The following is a 21,064-nucleotide window of genomic DNA, read 5'->3' on the forward strand; positions in this document are numbered from 1 at the left end:
GAAACTCTCAAAGTGTGACTTACAGCTAAGAAAGTGTGCCTTGATGTAGACCAAACGCAGAGCTTGAATATTCGAATATTATAAAATGTAAATTAATATACTTACTGCGCTCTAGCATCAGTTCCTCAGCTGCTGTTAGTTTGCTGAAAATGCAGAGATGATTGCACATGAAGAAAAATATGAAATATGTTTTCAGCTTCTGCTGCTGCCTCGTTCAACTATGCTCCATCTATGCACAGGCACAAAGGCTTGTGGAGTACGAGGAGCTTATTTGATGCTCATGAGCAACAGGCTGCCTCCCCTCCTCTCCCCTTCCTCCCTCCCTTATTCCCTCCTTCACTTCCATTTGCCCTCGTCTTTCCCTCTTCCTCTCCCTCTCCCTTGCTCTCTCTCTCAACCTCTTCCTCCCCCCGTTCCTTGAGCGCTGACATCAGAAGTGGGTGTGCCGTTATACCAAAAGCTTTTGAGAGAAATCCATGGCAACGTCCATCTAGAGAGCCTGTGCTTCCCTTCCACCTTTAAATGAGAATAATCTCTTTCTTTTGATTAGAGATTCTAACAAAAGGTTTATATTTGTCCGGTGGGTTACCCGGCTGAGGGAGAGGGAGGGAATGAGGGAGGAGAGGAGGAAGGGAGGGCCGCTGTAGGCTGGCTCAGACTCACCAGGGTGTCCAATTTTAGACAAGTGGTGGGAAATGCTATCATGAGGTATGATAAGGAGGATGGGATGGCTCATACAGAGAAGGTTTATCACCACCAGAGCAAATGCTGCCTTTATGTTTTTTCTTATGCTTCCCGAAGGCTATTGAAGTGACGTCTTGTCTTAAGATAATGTGATGGATAACAGTGTTTACGTTCAGAGAAGTAGATAGTCATAATGTCATAAGCACTTAAAGAAAATATAAAATAAATACGATATGTGTGCCTTAGAAAATGTACTTTTCAGTATGTGTGGCATGTCTGCATTCTGACCACTGTGCATTACAACATGTGTGTTACGGTCTATTTTCCCTTTATTGATCTACCTGTCTTGAACTGAACAGAAACTGCCGAAGAAAACACACAACACAAGTCAATATCAGTGGATTATTTGCACTTCAGGGCTCTTATGACCTATTATGGTGAAGTAAAAGAAGAAACGAAAAAACATGTGTATCATTCTTTGGTGCAGGTTCAATTTCAGGCCCCCGGCCTTTCCCTGTATGACTACAGTGTTTAAAAAAATGATTATTACTTCCGAGCTGCAGACCGAGCACTGAGTATGTGTTTTTACAAAGTGATATATTGTAAAGGAAAGGGAGCATGTAATTCATGTGAACCATTATGTCTCCAGAGCGGAGCTGTTTTCTAGCTGGGTGACCAAAGGCAATTGCAGCTAATGATACAGACCAAGAACGAGAGTGCAACAATCACAACATCTCTGAGGAATAAAGAGAGAAAGGAATCTGAGAGAGGGAATCCGTGTGGTGCAGAGTTCTTAAACGCTGATTTTATTCTGAGTGATGTAAGGCATGTCTTCATTGTCAAAAACAAAGTTAAATGATTATCATCTGCATGCACTGTTGCATCCACCAGGCTGCATGTCGATATTGTCTGACTGAGTGTACACAGCACATCGCCAGAGTACTGCATGATATGTGATCATGTCCCATGATATCAAAACTAACAAGCACAGCTATGTTCCAGACATCCTTCATCTGAATTAAAAAAAGAATGCAAGTAGGACTCCACAGTCATGCTAGAGGTACAAAGGTACTTTAAAATAAATGCTAACAACAGGCTGCTGACATGCTCTAAATTACACTCACAGTGATATTAATATTTTAAATAATGATTGAAGCTTCTAAGCTTTAAAGTATTCAGTACAGACCTTGTATTTGGTCGTAAATCAAAGTACTGCAGTTAAGAGATGCAACAGAACCAAAATTATACCAATTGTTCATCCTGTGGGGGATATAAATGTCTAAATAATACACCTTATAGTTGTGGAGACAATTCACCAAATGCCACTGAATGAGTGAGCCAGGCCCAGGTGCTGCTACTGGACTTGGGCGTGAGTAATGGGGATGATAAAAAGTTGAAACAACCTCCCCTGCTGATATGTACTGTCTTCCTTTCAGCAAAAATCCAAAATACATAACCATCCCCCTTCTGTGACCCCACATTCAACCATATTAACTTTTGCACAGTCATCGATGGCGCGGGAAGAATAGTCAGGGTATCATCAAAGACAAAAGGGTTCATTCTTTGGAGACCATTTATGTCTATGTAATTCCATGTCAATCTATCCAATAGTTGTTGAGATATTTCAATCCAAAAAATCTGAAGTGATGGACTAACTAGAACCAGAGCAACATTGTCATTCACAGAGCAAAAAATATTATGCTCAATTTCACATCACAGATTTGGGTGGCAAGATTCTTCATTTTTAAATTTTAGATTAAATATGACTCGCTGTTGTTCATGACTAAGTCTTAATATATGTATGCTAATTATGGCTTGACAGTTGAGTGGGACAGTTTATGTGTGTTAGCTGAGCTTCATTTAGACTGCATGGCTCACACAAGGGGGTCTAAATATAATCAGAAGTCATATCAGTAACAATTTATTTGCAATTCAAAACTAAAAATCACAGTTTGTTCTGATTTGTTTCCTACAAATCCGGTGGAAATACTACCTGGAATAGAAAATCAACCAAAAATGAGAAATTTAATTTTAAGAAAAAAGTACTGAGTGTTTTGTGAAGTTGTGATTACACCTACAGGTGTTTACCAGCTGATTGTTGATTGCTAATTACTGAACAACTTTAAATTTTTTGTATCCCTCTCTGACAGTTTTCTCAGTGGTGAATTGCTGTCTTTCCACTGTTTCATTTAACTAAAATGGAATGCGTCTCTGTCTGTCGGTCTGTGCTGATGGCACGAGAAAGTGGTGTTGAGTGTGAGCTCTCAAAATATACAGGACATTTTTATTCGTAACGCATTATGAAAGCACTGTGTGTTTTAAGAGAGGGCCTCTATTAACTATTACACTACTGAGCAAAATTCTAAATCCATCACTGGCTACAGTAAATTACATTTAAAAACAGATGAAAGAAGAGAGAACAGTTACATTGTGGCAAACTCAAACCTTTTAAGCATCAGAAACGTAACTTTTGAAATGAACACTGTCCCTGTAAATAACCTGGTTAGGTAGATGTCAGCGAATGATGCGTATATGATGTGTAAGTGATGCATCTATGTCATGGCAAGTGCATAGCCCAGCGCCCCATGGAAGCACAGTGTCGGCTGTTACGAGCGGTTCTCAGGAAAGCTGCAAACAGCAACACTGATGCCAAGCAACCAGCTCAATCCGAACAGACGCGTTTGCACAGGCATGGCAGTAGTTGTAGCCCTTTATAGGACAGTCATTGAAATACTTTGAAACTGAAAATTTCAACCCTAGTGTTATTGGATGATATTACAAGACTTTAATTATTGCGACATTTTTCAAAAATGTTTAATTTTTATGTTGTAAATCAAGGTCAATTGAGTTATCATTATTATTATTATTATTATTATACTGATTGGTCAGATGCCATAGTGTCACTACCTCTGACATAGCCTGATCTTCGCTGATTAGCTGAGAGAAATCCATGTGGCTCTATGACCTCACGGAGATCGGGGGGACCCCATTTTGGATGTCCACTGAAGTTACCAAATATGGGTTAAGAGATTTGTTAATTGATCCTCCAGCTTGGGAAAATTTGCTTGCTTGGAAGCCTGTTGATGTCCGCACAGAGCCAACACAAAAACCCTACGATGAAATTTAATTAACGTGGAGCCTCAAGGAACCTCATACAGAAAGCGCAGTTTAATTTTTAGGATGTATGGTGTTCCTCAGGGCTCAATAATTATGCCACTGTGGTTTTCCTTATGTACTATGGTTAAAGGTGTATTGTAGCCACATATTCCTCGACAACTAAGCTGCATATTTTTTATATTTTAGTTGAACATTTGACAATACACTTATTCACGTTCTTGCAGTCAACATTAAGTGAAATTGTATCAATCTTCTCAGAATCTCAGCAAAATGGACAATAAGCTTTTGTTCTAAATTTGTTGAGCTAGTCTTTTAACTCAAGTCATTTGAATTTTGCAAAGTCATTCTTATGAAACACTCTGTGGCAGCCAACTTTCTCAATTAGCTTTCCACTTTAATTCCTAACACACTTCCTGGCAGCAGTGCATTAACAGTGCTGGACATTGTGCTACTGTACAGTCATCTTTACTTTCTATTAGTTTCCCACAGACATCTAATCACCAGTCCACCTCCAATGCGGATGATTCTTGGGTAAAAACTGCGGTTGAATTTAGAAGCACTCAGAGGTTAAAATAACCCGGTGAGTTTTTCACTGACAGTCAAGACAGAAGCCTGAGAGTGATCGCTTATGTCTTTAGAGTTTGTGAAGTGGCCTGGCCCCTGAGGTCTTTAGAGGCATGATAAAGCTGTGGCTCCAGAGTCACTATTTCACTTAGTGTGCTGAGTGATGTCATATTTTATTGATCTGGAAGACTCATACGCTCATCTTTGCAGCAATAGACTTGGAACCAATAATACATACATCTCCTTCATAGATTTTCAAGAATTTAAAAAATAACTTAATAAAAGCTTGTGGTTCTCATTTACAAAGATAATCATTTAAAATTCCTTAAATATCTCTCTGTTCAACCACTGTTATTTTAAATTACCATTTTGTAGGACATTTCAGGGGAATAAAAGCCATTAAGTTTAGCCATCAATGTTTGCCTCAGCCATGAAGAGAGAAAGAGGGGAAGACACTGTTGTGGGAGGCATTCTTTGAATAAAAATGGACAAGTTCTCGAGTTCCATACAAACCGACAGGCAAGCTCACTCACTCAGATAATTGCATGGGTTCAACAGCTGTTGTTCCCTCAGCTGGTAGCTGGCTTTCATTCTTTGTTATTAGCAGCGCTTGTTCACTACATAGTTGATGCTGGTTGCGCAGCAATTCCAATGACATTAATTTAAAAAAAGGCATCTACATAAAAAGGTATACAAAGTCATTGTAGTTAATAACAATTACTCTTATTATCACCTTGGTTTTACTTAAGTTCAAGATCAAACGGCAACATATTCTAGGAACGACTGCTTGGGGTTCTCAGAATGACGTTCAGCATGCCCTATCCTGGCTCTGATTAATTAAGAGACTGTACGAGTGTAGGAGGAAAAAAAGAGATTGATCATCTAATTTTCTCATTAGCTGACCTGTTGTAACAGGAAAAAGCATGTTACTCTGCCAGGAGCAGCACAAAGGTTGATACAACAGCAGCAAGGTAATGTGCAACCTGCAGCAGTGATTACAAACGAGCAGGAGCACAGTGGCTTTGCTTGTATCATGTGCTATTTTCAGAAGTGGAATGGGTGGAGATGCTATTGTTCTTAAAAGTAACAATACAATTTTATAAAAATTCTCCTCTGCAAGCAAAAGTATTGCATTCAAATTCAGCAGTAATATATATTTTTATAAAAACTCAAAAAAAACTCAAAAAAAAAAAAAAAAAAAAAAATATATATATATATATATACATACACACACTCACATAATCCCAAACTAATTTCCAAACTAAATCTGTTATTTTTAATTAGCTACAGTAGCCATACGGGTAGTCGACTTATCTAATGCTAAGATAGCAAATTAAATTTAGCTAACATTAACTTGCAACAGTGTCACCAGAATGAAATTAAATTACATAATATGAATAAATGTAACATTCCATGAACATTATTTCTGCCTGAATAAGATGGATTTTCATCTGCAATGGTGATTGCTTAACAATGAAGACAACAACTCCCATAGTCCCATGCTACTTTTTGTTTTGATTAAGAAGCCCATAGCAGCCAAAGTTATACACTGCATTTAAGTAGTTTGGTTCAGAGGTTCCGAACATACTTTGCAGCCCCTCTAAAAGATCTCAAAATACATCTGTTGGGTTGTAAGATGATTAAGGGGTGTTTAAAAAAGCAGAAAAAACAAAGTTCTAATAAATATTTGCTTTTATAGTGAATTACTGGAAAATAACTTATCTGGGGGTTCAGAGGAAAAAAATGTTTCTTGGACCTGCTGGTGTAAGGTGATTTACAGTATAGATGTTTTCCATTTAATGTATTGCAAATTATACATTATAATGTCTGCTAATGGAGCAATGCAAGATTCTGGAAAATAGCTCAGAAACTGATGCATGACTTGAACCATCTGTACAAAAGCAAAATGAGGTTTAGGTGCCAAAGAGGCACAGCTGTGTCTGTTTGACTGAGATTAGTGCTAATCTGAACTTTACCTTGCAAACACAGTTGAGTTGATCTGGCATTGCAAGTGTCAATATTGTAACTTATTTGAATGTGCATGCAAGATAAAGATAACCCCATATGTGCTGGAATCAAACAGAAGGACAGTGAGTGTACAGTATAGTGAGACCTGCTATCACGGAGCAAAAGAGTCAGAACACAATGTATGGCAGTGTGGAAACGTGTGGGAGATGTCTATGACCTCAGCCTATTTCTGACAGCTGTCAGGTCACAGTGATTCAAACAACACACTCTTCATGCTAATCACATGTGAAAAAAACACTGAATTTTTCTACATTGAACAGCTGTATGTTGGTTACAAAGCTGTGTCCAATCTGTTTCAGAGTTGATTTAAGGTCCAAATGAAATATTCCTGAAATTAAACATCAGGGACACAACATTTAAAAAGCGTTGATTATTTGTGTGATAACACATTTTCACCCTTGTCTATCATCAGATACTAAGTCATCCACCTGGATGCTCTAAAAATCCCATTTTATAAAAGTAGCCAAGGGATCTATTTCAAACCCTTTTTTGGCAGGTAAAGTGGTCCATCTGTCGGGTGAGCCAGTTAGTACGGATAGTTCCTAAAATATGAGCTCATTTTGAACATTTTTCTCTTGAAGTAATGGCTTATTAAGCAGCATTATAAAGACTCCAGTGAGCACACAGTAGGCTCAAAAGGGTTAAAAGCAGCAAAATCACATTGGCTGAAGAGAACCATGGTAGAAATACCATGATTTGAGTGCAGGCTTTCAAGTGAGCTGATCAGTAGTAATGCTGTGTGTTATACTAAGAAGCACAGAACCGTAATGTCCAAAAGCATGGCATCCCAACCCCCCACTTACAATCACACTGTAGTTACTGCAGGATTTCATATTCCTCTGATAAAATCCCAGTTATCAAAGTATAAAAAAAAGCTCCTTCTACATAGTATCCAGTTATTTCACCACCCATATTTCACATTTATCAGCATTTTGACAGATCTACTGGGGCCTCCAATTTTATAGCTTTTTAATAGAAAGATCAGAGTGGAAACTGGGGTACCCGAGAACATCTCAAAAAGAAAGAGTGTTTAATCACATTGCAGAGTGATGAGTCTGCCATAATCTCCGTCTCAAATCTCTCCAACCATATGGTTTCTCGTTAAGTCATTCAAATGATTTATCTTATTAAAGGTTTGATACATTGCAGCACAAAAACTACTACGGCTTACAGCCTCTAGTTGTGTTTTTCTGTGCTCTTGCAAACTATTCTAAATTGTAGATTAGGTAAAGAAAGCTTGTCAAAAACACTGGTTAGCTGGTTGAAGATCGTCTAATCGTCGGTAGTGACTTTCCAGTCATGGGACTTTCGGCTGCATTAACGCCTCGAACATCACAAAAGTGGTGTTCATTTGTGAAAATTGTCCTGCTGAAGAAAACACATAAGCATCAGCAACGTGTGTTTGACACAGAGCTTATTATCTGCGATGACCCAAAATCCAATGCAATTCTGTATAGACCCCATGGCGATAACAACTTCCGGGTTGGCCTACAAAAAACGTCATTTTGTTTGCTCTCTATATTCATTCTGATTTTGGTCTCCAAGCTCAACTCCTGATAAATGTAAATGACTCCTAAATAAGTCAGAATGCTGTTTGATGCTGAGCAGGTAGAGCAGAGTGGAGTAGTATTTAAGTGTTTAAGTTAATGTTCAGAACAACTGTAGACACATTTTTAGGATCCTTTCAGTTAAAGATCGAAGATATCGATACTTGGCGGCCATGAATCGATGTAATATTGCCAGACAAAATTTAGCGATACCATGCTGTATACATTTTTCCCCCACCTCTACTTCTTATTTGAAAATATATTGATTAGAGTCACCTTAATATAATTTCCAATGCTGTAACTAACTAAAACAACTTGATATATCTGGTCACATATCTGGTCATTACAGGACTTTCGCAACTTTTACCCAGACTGTTCTGCATTACCACATTTAGTCCTGTACCAAAAATAACTAAAAAACAACTCTGTCTCATTTCATCTTCACTCATGACACATGTCTAATGGAATATGGATGAATGATGCATTCAAGTCACAATTTCAATTTCTGCTGTAATTTTACACTATCTCTTGCTCTATCCGTCACCAGAACATAACATGTTCTGTGGGGAGAACTGGCAGATGAGAAGCCTATTCTTGGATTACAGAGTTCGGCATCTTTATTTTCATTACACACCGACCATGAAAGAGGATATCTGGCGATCGATTTTTGCAAAGAATTTAGAAGAATACCCTAATAGTACAGAAAACTCCCACAGTTAAAAGCAGTGCCCCTGCCTTTTACTTTGACAGTATGACTCAGCACACCTTCGTCTCCTCTCACTAACGCTGGAATGTTTTGTGAGCCAGGTAAACAGACCTCTGAAGGTGAAGAGAGGAAGTTTGCCGGATTCCTCTCTATGAGATTCTTTGATTGAGTCTTCAAAAAGGAAATCAATGCAGGGGTCAGGACATTTCAGTCACAACTCAAAAGTCAAGCTACAAAAGGAAGTAAGCGGTTGATAAGCACAAGGTGTATATCAAGAGAGAAAAACACTATTTGCAATGCCTTTGGTATGCAACCTGATTTTGAAGTATTTTAACAACACGCTGCTTCGTAACTGTAAAAACACAAATTAAAAAAGCAAAACGTTTTCAGAGGAAATTGCTATTACACAATATCACTTTTCAATGTGTTTAAAAGTGTCCATTTACCCCTGCCATTCTGAGCTAAACGTGTGATTTAATGGTCCTATTGTACTTGAAAGACTCCTAAGAGTGTTTCTGCAAAACAGAAGGAGATTTTTGCTGTCATTCAGACGGACACAGGGACAGCAGAGAACATGCTCTTCCTGCAGATGATAGCTTTATTGTTTTCTGGCCTATTATTTGCCATCTTCTGTGTCATACATAGCTTATCGCTCCTATGGTCTAAGGCTAGTAACATCAGGTTGAATGCACTTATTGTAAGTTGCTTTGGACAAAAGCGTCAGCTGACATGTAATGTAATGTAATATGAAACATTATTTTTACCCCAGTCCAGTCTAAGTTCAAACTAAGTTCAAACACTTGTTTGCAACTTCCACTGTAAGGACGGGAAATTACAGGTTGTGAAAAAGAGAGCTGTATGTGTGAACAGAGGAAGTTGTCAGAAATAGTGTGATGAAAATTTCCCTCCTGTTAAAGCACCTCATTATTAGTGAGGCTCACATATTAAATCCAACTCCCTACTTTGGTTTTTCCTATTGTTCAATACACATTTTTTAATATTGAGTTTTGATCCGTGTCTTTTCTTCTCACAACATTAGAAAACCTTGACCCAAGGTGAAACTAACATTCATATGAAAAACATGTTAATTTTTCTTTATCTGCATGGTTTTGGGAGCTGCACAGACCACATCAAATGTGGAGGACTTGTACTGCCCCCCTTGTAGATTTTAGATTCACAAATTAAACGGTTACTTCAGCTCAATAAATTTGAACGTATTCACCTTGAATCAAGCATTAAAACAAGGAATTTTTGATAAGTAAAAAATGTTTGTAAGTGTTAAAGTTTAAACTACTGAACATGAACTCCGCGACCTCCAGTGAGTGAAAGGCTCTCCTCACTCTGAAGTAAAGTCAGGTTGTGAAACAAGGCTTTTCACACTGGTATGAAGTTACGCTTTCAAAATATTTTTCCTGTCACTAGCAGACAAGCCGAGCATATCCGTGTATCGCAGCAGAAAGCTGTGAGTTGACAGAATAAAAAAAGAATCCTGTGCAGCAACTGCCAAAGCACTTAACATTCAGCAAGAACAGAACAAAAGCATGAATAAGGAAATAATTAGTGTTTCAGAGTTTAATTAACTGAGACAAACTGTAATTATACTATAATCCCTTCCTCTAACTAACTCACTATTTAAACATATTGTTCAGCATTCAGTATTCTTGTAAAGCCCTTTGGCCAACATGACTCGATGAGAACATGTATAAATGTCTTGGAGCGTTACAGCTGTTGATGACAGAATGTAATTATATCACCGCTTCACGTAAAACAAAGCAAAAAAAAAACAGTTGGCATGGTGATATCATATCTACATATCTGCTGCTTCAGTATCACATATTCATATGTCGGGAGTTCACATGGCTTGATACCAAAAATAGCACAAGGTCTTAGCCTAGCATTCGGTTTTGTCAAGATGATGCTGCAGCAGAATGATTTCTATGTTATTAGTTGTGTTGTTTCCATGGACAAAAGGTCTCCTTCCCTCCCTGCTTCCTCTCTAGAGACTGTATATTCATCCTGACCTGCACGACTTCACTCCTAATTCCCTAAGCAGGCTAATCTTAGCACTCAGATTGCTGTTAAAACACACAATGCCATTAGCCGGCTGATAAACAGACTGACATTTCAGATCTGCATCTATGGTCTATATTGTTTCCCGACAATTCTTATATTTTGGTTTTATCATGAGTGAATGTTTTTAATTATGGAGCTTTGTCAGAGAAAATATGAATAAAAATTTTAAATAGATCATAATGTGCATGTCTTGTCTGTGAGACAGCTGGTAAAACTGTAATTCTGGTTTCTGCACAATCAAAGCCCTCAGCTCTGGTCGCTTAAAATTCAAAATATCAAAACTGGAACAATTTTTTACAGCAGACATTTTAACTTATCCTAGCAGGGAAAGCACACAGGTGGAACTATTACATTAACAATGGCTCTGTTCCATTAAGTGTCCCTCGAGGCCTCTCCGGTGAGCCAGTCTGCGCAGTACCAAACCCTGGAACTGAATCACCGCAATGAAGTCCTGCCAGCATTAATGTTATTAATTACCACTGTGCTTTTCCTGCTTTGACATGTCAAAATGTATGTGCTTTAATGTTTAATTGGCGACTGGTGAGTCAGCTTTACACAGTAGGTTATAATGTTACAATTCTTTGAATGAAAATTAATTATTAGACATATTAGATATTTCCATGTTGACATACCTGAGCTTTTTATGCTTTGATATGTCAAAATATCTGCCATTGAAGAGATCTATTAGTGTCCTTGTTCAGCGAGGGATGCTAATATGTTTAATTTTATCTTCAATCATCATTGAAACTTTGAAACGTCAGCTTCTTTATGAGATGTGTGCCTCAATTCTTTTAACTTTGTTTTTGGATTTATTTGCTCCAATGTGTGTATGGGGACAAAATGAACATGGTCTTCAACAGAACTAGGAGATTATTTTTAACATCAGTACCACTTTTTTCACTTCATATGTACATTTTCTCACCCAGAGTTACCCTCAGTACAGCACTGCCCATTTCTCATATGCTGACACAAAGACTGTCTGTAACTAACCTTCTTCCCAGAAGAAGTGTGTGTAAGATTATATGTGTTAGTTGTTGGTGCTGTTCCTTCATAGTTAAAATATTCCCTTTGTGGCCAACATGGCTGTATTTTAACACTTTGGTGCTTTTGCCACACCTGGTGACAGTGACTCATACTGAAAGGGCCAATAATGAACTGCTGTAGCTGGCAAACTAACCATTAGCTCAGTCGCAACAGCTCTTGGAACTTCTCCAACCCAGTCACCAGAATAAATGTTGGCATTGCACACTAGAGATGCTTTGAATCGCTCAAATTCTTAAAATAAATCATTTTTATAATTTAATATGAATGTTTATGAACTGCTGCAAGCCATTATCATACTGACATGTGATGATAGCTTTTTTCAATACACTGCAAACATGTGACAAACACAACACAGGGTCAACATGTGACAATCACTGTTTTAAACAGTTTCAAGACACTTTGGTTAAGATAAGGTAAAAATAAATGGGTTAGACCAGGGGTTCCCAAACTTTTCCTTGCCAAGGCCCCCCAAATAGCATTAGCTTCTGGCCGGGGACCCCCAAACCCACCGACAATGCTACAAAATATCCAAATAAACATCAACTTTTAGAATGTATTTTCTTACTTTTATTTACCATTCAATAATTCGATAACAACTGTCTACACAGATTATGACGTCGTCATGCCGAATTTGCAGCTGAACTTGAGAATCCGACGATTACGGCAGTTTACGTATTGTACGGTTCAGGACAAATGGTTATTAAAAAAATAAAATAAAAAAATAAAAAATATATTTTTTTTTTTTCTCATCTTCCCTCCAATTTTCTGAGGCCCCCCTAGTGCCCCCTGGCGGCCCCCCAGGGGGCCGCGGCCCCCACTTTGAAAACCACTGGGTTAGACCATCATTTTAGACATAGCTTCCTACAACGGGACACAAAACACCACTTCTGGACAAAATGTCCACTATCGGGAAGCAAACACATGCTTGATGATGACCTATGTGGCTTTAACATTATATTGCTTCACCACCAGGAAAAACCCCTACACAGGTCAAAATATCTGTGATCTGCAGAAACATACAATGGCGATCAACTTCTGTCTAATAACTGTCTGCAAACTAATGTTTAGTTAGGAACAGTATTTACTTCAAAAGATGAGGTTAAATAATCTATGATAGTTTCCTTTGTTTTAGACTCTCCTGTTTTCCTCCCAGATCAGCCATGTCAAGACAGTTTTTTCCACAAAGGTAAATAATGCTAAGTTGTGTGTGTCAAACTTTGTCAAAGTGGAACTAATTGATTTTGCTGCAAATTTAGCGGTTTAAGGTCTTGGTGCGTCCGGATCAATTAAGAAAATTAGGTAATGTGGATCGGATACTATTACACTACATCAGATAACACTTAGTGACTGTTAGTCGCAGTACAATTATGGTTTTAATATAATCAGGGCCTCTGATACTGGGGAAACACTCACTTAAGCTTTTTCTTTGCAAGTTTGCCGATTAGCCATTTTTGTTGGTTTTTATTTTGTCCACTGGATGAGTCCTTTTCCCTCTATTACTTATTTTCTGCTTCATCATCACAGTATCTCCTGCTCTCAGCCTGAAGACTGTGTAACAGTAATTCTGTATAACTGTATTACAGTAATTCAATCCTCTAGATAAGATAAACTATTCCTAGGCCATTTTTGGACAGAGAAGGTCGGTGCATTAAACATTACAACATAGGTCACACAAGAGTTCAAGTATGATATCATAGCCAGAAAAAGATTAATCAAACATAATAACTTCCAACAGTATATACAGTTTATCTTGACTACATTTATAACTTTGCACATCCCTTCTTTTCCTTTTGCTTTATTATTATGATTATTATTATTATTATTATAATTATCATTATTATTATGTAAACAATGAAATAATAATGTCAGTTAACGTCTTGGACCTTTATCTGCCAGTCAAATGTTGGCCTATTTTATTTCTGGGTTCCCACTCTTTTCCAGAAATAATTTTTCCAGGACATTTTTTAGTGATGATCGAGCTGGTAGGACAGTCTGCGATCATGCTTTACACTAATATGTTCCTCTCTGTGAAAGTCTGATTTGAAAGACCTGCAGTCTGCGGCTTTTACGTATCTAAGAAACCATCTCTTACATGCTTAGGAATTATGGAAAATTGATCATAGAATAATGCAACCGCACCTGCAGATGTACAGCACTTCAATGTACTAGTGTAACCAAGTTACAATGATGGGCAACTGTCATTTCAGCTTTCTCTTTTCTCTTACTTTTTTCAAAAAAATATAAAATAGGCAAAGTAAAAAACCAGAGCCAGTAAAGGTATCTGCTATTATCAATTTTGCCTACTGACAATCTTCACTCTCAACACGTGATTTTCAAAGACATTCTTTTTTTCTCTCATTTTCCAGATGTTTACCAGGACTGGAAATTGGTCGACTTTTTCTAGGTGTTCCAGGGTGTGTGGGAACCCTGCCATTCACTATTCTTCAAAAAAATAAATGTTTTTCCACGAATAAACCGCTTTACGCAAGAAAGTGAGAATTCCAACTGGGCAGCCTGCTTTAAAGACTCTCATCCTTCTGACAGTGAGCAGCTGATGACCTTTGGCTTCGCAGAGACCCGCAGGACTCATCCCCGTGGAAACGCCTTCATCTAATCACTGGGCGACTTGTGAAAATGAGTAGTTACTGTACATCCTCTTGAAAATGGCATGATGGGTCACTGTGGTGTGGAGGTCAGTGACTGGGACGGCAGAAAAAGTGTATTTGTAGAAATAGCTAAGAAGTTCAAAGACAGCATATGGAGCTCTATATTTTCTGAACAAAAGACGTTGTCAGAATGACCCGGGATTGAAATACGAGGCTTTTCTTTGCTGTAATTATGCAAATATGGCTTTTCATTTGCATGATCCATGCAGGGCCAACCCAATTTGTGACTGTATTAAAGCAGTGGTTTCCAGGGCTCTGAGCCCCGCTGACCTTTATCCGAGCCATCTAATCACGGATCATTTGACACCCAGGATGCAAGGTGGATATAATTATGGAGTCGGATAGAAAACAGCTGTATGCCGAATCCCGAGGATCAGAGCTGAAGATCATAGGTTTAAAGGGATTTAATTTATTCAGGCACCTGAGATTAATGTGCTTGTGTGAACAGTTGCAACAGTCAGGTTCAGAGTGCAGCCCCATGCCAATCTACTTCATTATTGTGAATTTAATTTTTCCAAGTCTTTATAGCAGGTCAATCCCATACAAAACATTATGTTAATATAATAATACTTAATTATTTTCTCAAATTACATTGTGGTGGCAAATGTAAGTGCTGCCTGGAAAATATTCAAAGGCAACGTTATTTTGGGTGATAACAAAGCGCTACATTTTTTTTGCCCTGCACCAGCGTCGTACTGAGGTGTGGATGTGAGTTCGAGGTTATCCTGCCTACCATTCTTGGTTAGGTTAAGGCAAATAAAGCACCCAGGGATAGATTATGGTTTTAGTGGTTTTGATAAAATGTTAGATCTCAAGTAGGCAGTTTAGGTGCACAGAGACTTCATTATCTGTACTTGGATCTTTATCTCTTTAACTAACAAAATTATCTTTCTTTCTGTATTCAGATAAAAGACTGGAGACCAAACATCATGTTCAAATGGGAAATGTTGTTTTTTCTAACCTATTATTCATTAGCAATGCAAGGTTTGTGCACATTGTATCAATTCTGATAGATAGATAGATAGATAGATATACTTTATTTACCCCAAGCTGGGAAATTACAGTGATAAATACTTCCAAATCCTCATACAAGAAACATAAGTGCTGACATTACATGTATGTATATATATATATATATATATATATATATATATATATATATACATCTCTCTAATATAATAGTTCAGCCTTGAATGAGCTGCAGCTCGCCAGAAACAGACAAGAAGAAGTGCAGAAGAGTAGTTTTCTGTGAGACCACTACAGAATTACAATATGCTGAAAGATTATTATGGAATATCTGCCCAGTAACACAAAAAACAATGTGCACCCCAACTTTGATAAACATTTCTAAAGTAAACGCAGACTTTTCCTGTATTATTATTCTTTTTATACCATCATGCAGTTAGAGTGACTTAAATTAGTGTCATAATGAATGTTATTGGACATACTTTTGCCAGGTGACCAGATGCATACTGCTGGATGGGTAAATACTTTAAGGAGCTGCTTGCTTACAAGTTTGTCAAATCAACTTAAAAGGTTAAAATATGTCAATGTTGTTTTCAAACTTGGTCTTCACATGTGTGTGGTACAACCAAAAGCTCCAGGACAGCTACTCAATTATTTCGTCAACTGCCTTTTTCAAGGTAAAGCATGAACTTAACTCTTGTATGGCAATGTGTTACAGAAGCACGTGTGTCTAGAACACAAACTGTATAAGTAAGGACTGGAATAGACTTTAGATGGAAATCCTTTTAATACGATGATCTTATAATTAAAACAGAACGTCACGAGGCGGCTCCTCAAATAGTTCAAATGCAAACACAAGGCTTTGCAGAATTATCTATTCCCATTTAAATAATTATTTTTGCCGAAGACATACGATATAAATAACCTTTGTTTTAACTTTAATTCGGTTTCTATGGATACCGCTTTGTTGCTATGTGACGGAGTTGAGAGTGTATGTGGCATGTAATGGTATGTGATGCATGTACAGTTTATCTATATCTATGAAAAAAAGAGATGATATTGCTTTTGCCATCTGACAACAACAGGGATATTGTGTTTCTAGAAGCAGCCCTTTATGACAGTTTCAGTATTTATCATTGCTATCACATCATTTTTGGTAATATTTAATAGACTAAATGCAAATCTTGCAGCTATTTTCTTCAAATATGCACCTCATCTGATATCTGATATCTAATTATACTCAGGTCAATAGTGAGGATTAACCGTTCCCTTTAGGCTGAACGCTGGATATGGCCTGTTTGTCAAAGGGCTTAGATTAACAGAATACCCAATTAGTCAGGGTTCATTAATTCAGGGAAGCTGGTTCCTGCTTTCCTCTTGTTTTTCAGCAGTATTTGGAGCTTTGTTTTGTGATTAGGCTTCACAGAAACACAGAGTGATTAAAGAGAGTACACATAAATCTGCCAAAATGTATTTTTCTCACTTTCTTTCCTTCTGTTCCGCCTCTCTGTAGTCTGGAAAGACTACTTTAAGTGTGAGAAGTCAACGTCTGCTGTCAACTGTTAAGGAGATGTCAGTTTATAACTCAGCAGGTCTGTTGATCACTATGGCTTTGATTATAGCTGTGCAAAATAACAGCTCCCCTCTCTGTGCAATCTGTGCAGGCCTTCTTCTGTCTGCTCTGCTGTGTGCCATTTAATGGGCTCCTTTGTTTCTCAAGTGTGTTTTGTGATAATAGCTATCATCAGCAATGTATAACTGGTATAACAATGTTCTTTTTTGAGGTTGAATGGTTGGTAATGAATTCACACAAAGATTTGTTCATTTTAATATGCTTTCCACATCAGCATTCACATCACAAAAGTTCTTTAGCTCATGCTGTTAATATGGAAATATGGGAAGAAGCACCTATGATAGATGATGTTAATATATTATCATTCTGATCATTTTCATAACTGTTAAGTGAATGATAACCTTTTGGAAATATCTCTAAAATATGAAAATCCTTAAGATCTAAATTTGATTTCTAAATGACTCGTAAACACAACAAAGTGTGACAATTTGCTTATCCTTTGCATCTACGTTCAACTGAATACTGTGAAAAGATATTTAATGCTCAAACTGAGCAGAACTTCTGACCGTCATTAAAATGTGTCATTTCTTCATGTACAAGGTTACTCACACCATGTGGACTGAGATTCATGTCTCTGCTGGATGTAAAGTAGGTGTTGGACTAAATGTATAAGTGAGATGAAGGAACAGGAGGTCTTTGGCATCTTTTCTCAACTGGCCAGATGGATCCCTGTTTTTTTGCAAACTTCTCAAAAGTCAATATGGGCAGTTGTATTCATGATGATAAGAAAGCCAAAATATAAGTTTGAAAACTAAAATGATACCTACACTGAAAGTTTGTTTCAGTTTCACTTATCAAAACCAATTTTGAGGTCAGTCAATTGCTTTTTTTAAATTATAGTTGATGACATTTTACCCGTTTGTACATCCAGAGGGTTATTGAGCCCCGCGCTATCTGAACAAATGCTTTAACTTGTTTTTAAATCATGTTGAAATAGAACTCTCTATTTCATCCAACAAAAAGTACTCTCATTGAAGTGTAGAGGATCTGATTGTAATTAAGAACACACCCTTAAAGCTTCACAGGCTCTGTGTACTTAGCTTAATGCTAATGTCAGCATGCCGTGTGTTCATGTGTCTCAGGCGGGAACAAATTCTTCCCAACAAAGCTCAATATGTCACAGGAGTCACAGGACTGTTTACTGATTGGCTGTAGTTATTCTCTGGCAGCAATTTGCCGCTGCAAGTTAAACTGTCCCCAACATTTCATGTGTCAGCATTTTGAAATAGCCGCAGTTTGGAGCGATCACTGACATTGCATGGTAGCTCACCAACCTCACCACTGCTTGGTGGTGTTTCTGGTAAGAGGACATGAATGTCTGCACCAAATTAGACAATGCACACAATAATTGTCTAGACATCACAATTAAAAACCACAAATATCAACCTCATGTTGGCGCTAGAGGAAATGTCAGGGGATAATCAAAGTCAGTAGGCTTCATCCGTGTGATGGACCAATCAACTGATCGACATTGTCATCCCTAGAGCCGCACCACCAATACGGTTAAATGCTTTTATATCTAACATGATTAACATTTAACATGGTTTTGTCTGGAGATAACTGAAAACCCCCAAAACAATTTTAAAGTATGGCAGTAATTGATTGTCTGCAATTCATTTGGCGTTTTCTCTTGAAGTATGTCTGTATGTGTGGTGCAGAAGTTTTGTAGTTTTATGTATGAGGCAAAGACAGATAAGATAAGAACCATTACTGTTCTGCAGACTGGGAGAAAGTAGTTGGTAAATGGTTTGATTTGAAACCACTGATGTCACTTTGAATCTCCTGAGACATCCCTGCAGCTGAGTGCTCTTGAAATGTGAGAGGAAATGAAGACATAGATATAGATGTCATTTCCACCAAAAACACTTTACGATACGAGATAAGACATATTGTGAGCAAATGCCTTTGCACTATCAAAATTATACTGCTTTTACTGAATTGTAAACAAACAAGAGATAACGCAGTGGTTAACCAGATAGAAAATGATTGAGTCAACAGTGATATATCGTCAGTAAGAAGTGTTTTTCTGCTGCACACACTTGGAACATTTTACAAAAAACATTAAAACTTACCACAATTGTACCTGTACTTTTGTTTGCTACTTAACTTCATTGTGTTTTTATGATTTGTTATAATTGTACCCTAAACATTATTGAAAATTAGGGCTTGCCCTCAATAATTGCTATAAAAGTTAAATAAATAAAGCTTGATGTCTGACACTGAAACCAAATTGAAAGCACTCGTTATGTTTAATGTTGAATAAATGTCTTGATTTTCAATCATGACTGACACTGAAGCAACACTCATCTAAAAAGATGTCTGGGACTATATTTGAATTGATATTGATGTACTAAAACGATGCTACCCTAATTAACAACAAGAAACCAGATCTTTTATGACACTTTCAGTATGCTTGCAACATAAAATAAAAAGTTACAACGAGGACACTTTAACCAATAAAATGAAATTAATTCCACTTACCAATATTAAGTCAGTCAGGTGTGAGTTGTGGAGGAAGCTCCAACCTCCAGTCTCACAGAAAGTTTCCATTAACAGAAATAACTTTAAAAAGATGAAAGATGCTGGTCTCCCTTTATTTTTAGACTGTTGACTGTTTAGCTGTAATTTGAGAAAGTTCGTCACTCGGCCGCCATGTTTACTATTGACCAAGCACAAGCACCGCCCCAACTGTCACTCAGCACAAGGTTTCATTCCTCTGATTGGTTGGTGGTCAGGTTTCGTTGCTCTGATTGGTTGGGGGTCTATTCAGAGGGATTTTTGTCTGCAACTGTCTTTAATGCCAGTTGGAAATCTTAAAAATGAACTGAAAAGATACAGTTTCTCCTACTGATGGGAATTTCAGCTCCTTTTAGCCGGATCATTTGGCTCAGCTCACCAAGAATAGCCGGCTCCCAAGTGGCTCTTCATTTAACCACTTATACCTTTTATAATTCAGCCAAATGTTTGTGTTTTGAACACATATATCACTTAAATTTCAATAAATTGCTGTTGCCAATTGAATTTACGGTTGTAAAATCCCTTGTAACTTGCTTGAAGAACCACTCTGCTACACAAAGCAGATAGAAAATGCCTATAAAAACCTAAGCATAGATATTAAAAAAGGACAGCTATTGACATTTTTTTTATTTAAACACACACGCTGTGTGTGTGTACCTGATGCATGGGGAGTAGCAGCAGCAGCAGTAGCAGGAGCAACAGGTGGAGTAGTGGAAGAAGCAGCATACTAGCCTGCCTTTTTTTCTGCCAACTGAACTGTTGGATGTACAGTTCTCAAATGCCTGTGTAAGTTATTAGTGGACCCTCCTCAATAGGAGAGCTTCATTTTACAAATCCTTCACTGTGCTTTCATGTTGTCACAAGTGTCAAAATGCATCCAAATGCTACTTCTTTTTCGACTTTCACTTATCATTGCACCACACTCCTCTCTCGCCTTCGCTCCTCTCTCTCCTCTCTGCGTGTCTCCCCCTCCTCCTCCCTCCTCCTGGTCTCAGCGCTGCCACCCTGCCCCTCCCTGCTGGATGGTATGATCCATAGATATATAATATGACCCATGTCAATCCTCACATGACTAGTTCGCACAGCATGAGCGCGACTTTTCCTAACGACAAAAGTTTAAAAAAAAGAGAGAGAGAACAAGAAGAAGAAGAAGAAGAAGAAGAAGAAGAAGAAGAACGGCTCACTGACGGATGTGAGCCGGCTCCCATCATTCCCTTAAAGTTCGCGACCGACACATCACTAGTTTATCCTAAAAGATGTGGAAGTCAAACTAGCCAGATGAATCTTGTATGAGTTTTTTTTTTCATTCATTTGTATTCCTTAGATTAGCGTATTCATTTCCTTCACTAACCTCCCTATGTGGCCACATGGCAAACATCACTAAATTACCAAGCTCTAACGGCTCAGTAAAAAAACAGGTTTCAGCTCAGAGTAAGAGTCAGAAACGACCAGGATAGGTAAAAGTTCTCATTAACTTCTGATCGAAAGAGTAAAAGAAAATAGTCAAAGCCAGGCATGT

General features: G+C 37.8%; 1 protein-coding gene across 3 annotated transcripts in view; it reads right to left on the reverse strand.

Moving 5' to 3' along the window:
- kcng1 (potassium voltage-gated channel, subfamily G, member 1) overlaps window positions 1-19,601 on the reverse strand; it is a 30,455-nt gene extending 10,854 nt beyond the window's left edge. For 2 of the 3 annotated variants that reach the window (XM_059334238.1, XM_059334237.1), the window contains exon 1: window positions 106-228. The gene's annotated coding sequence lies outside the window, so the exon portion shown is untranslated. Of the gene's footprint in view, window positions 1-105; window positions 229-19,509 lie in introns of those variants that run through there. The other variant, XM_059334236.1, reaches the window with a different exon arrangement.
- Window positions 19,602-21,064: the final 1,463 nt, after the last annotated feature.

Source organism: Centropristis striata, chromosome 5, assembly GCF_030273125.1.
Source record: "Centropristis striata isolate RG_2023a ecotype Rhode Island chromosome 5, C.striata_1.0, whole genome shotgun sequence".
NCBI lineage: Eukaryota > Metazoa > Chordata > Actinopteri > Perciformes > Serranidae > Centropristis > Centropristis striata.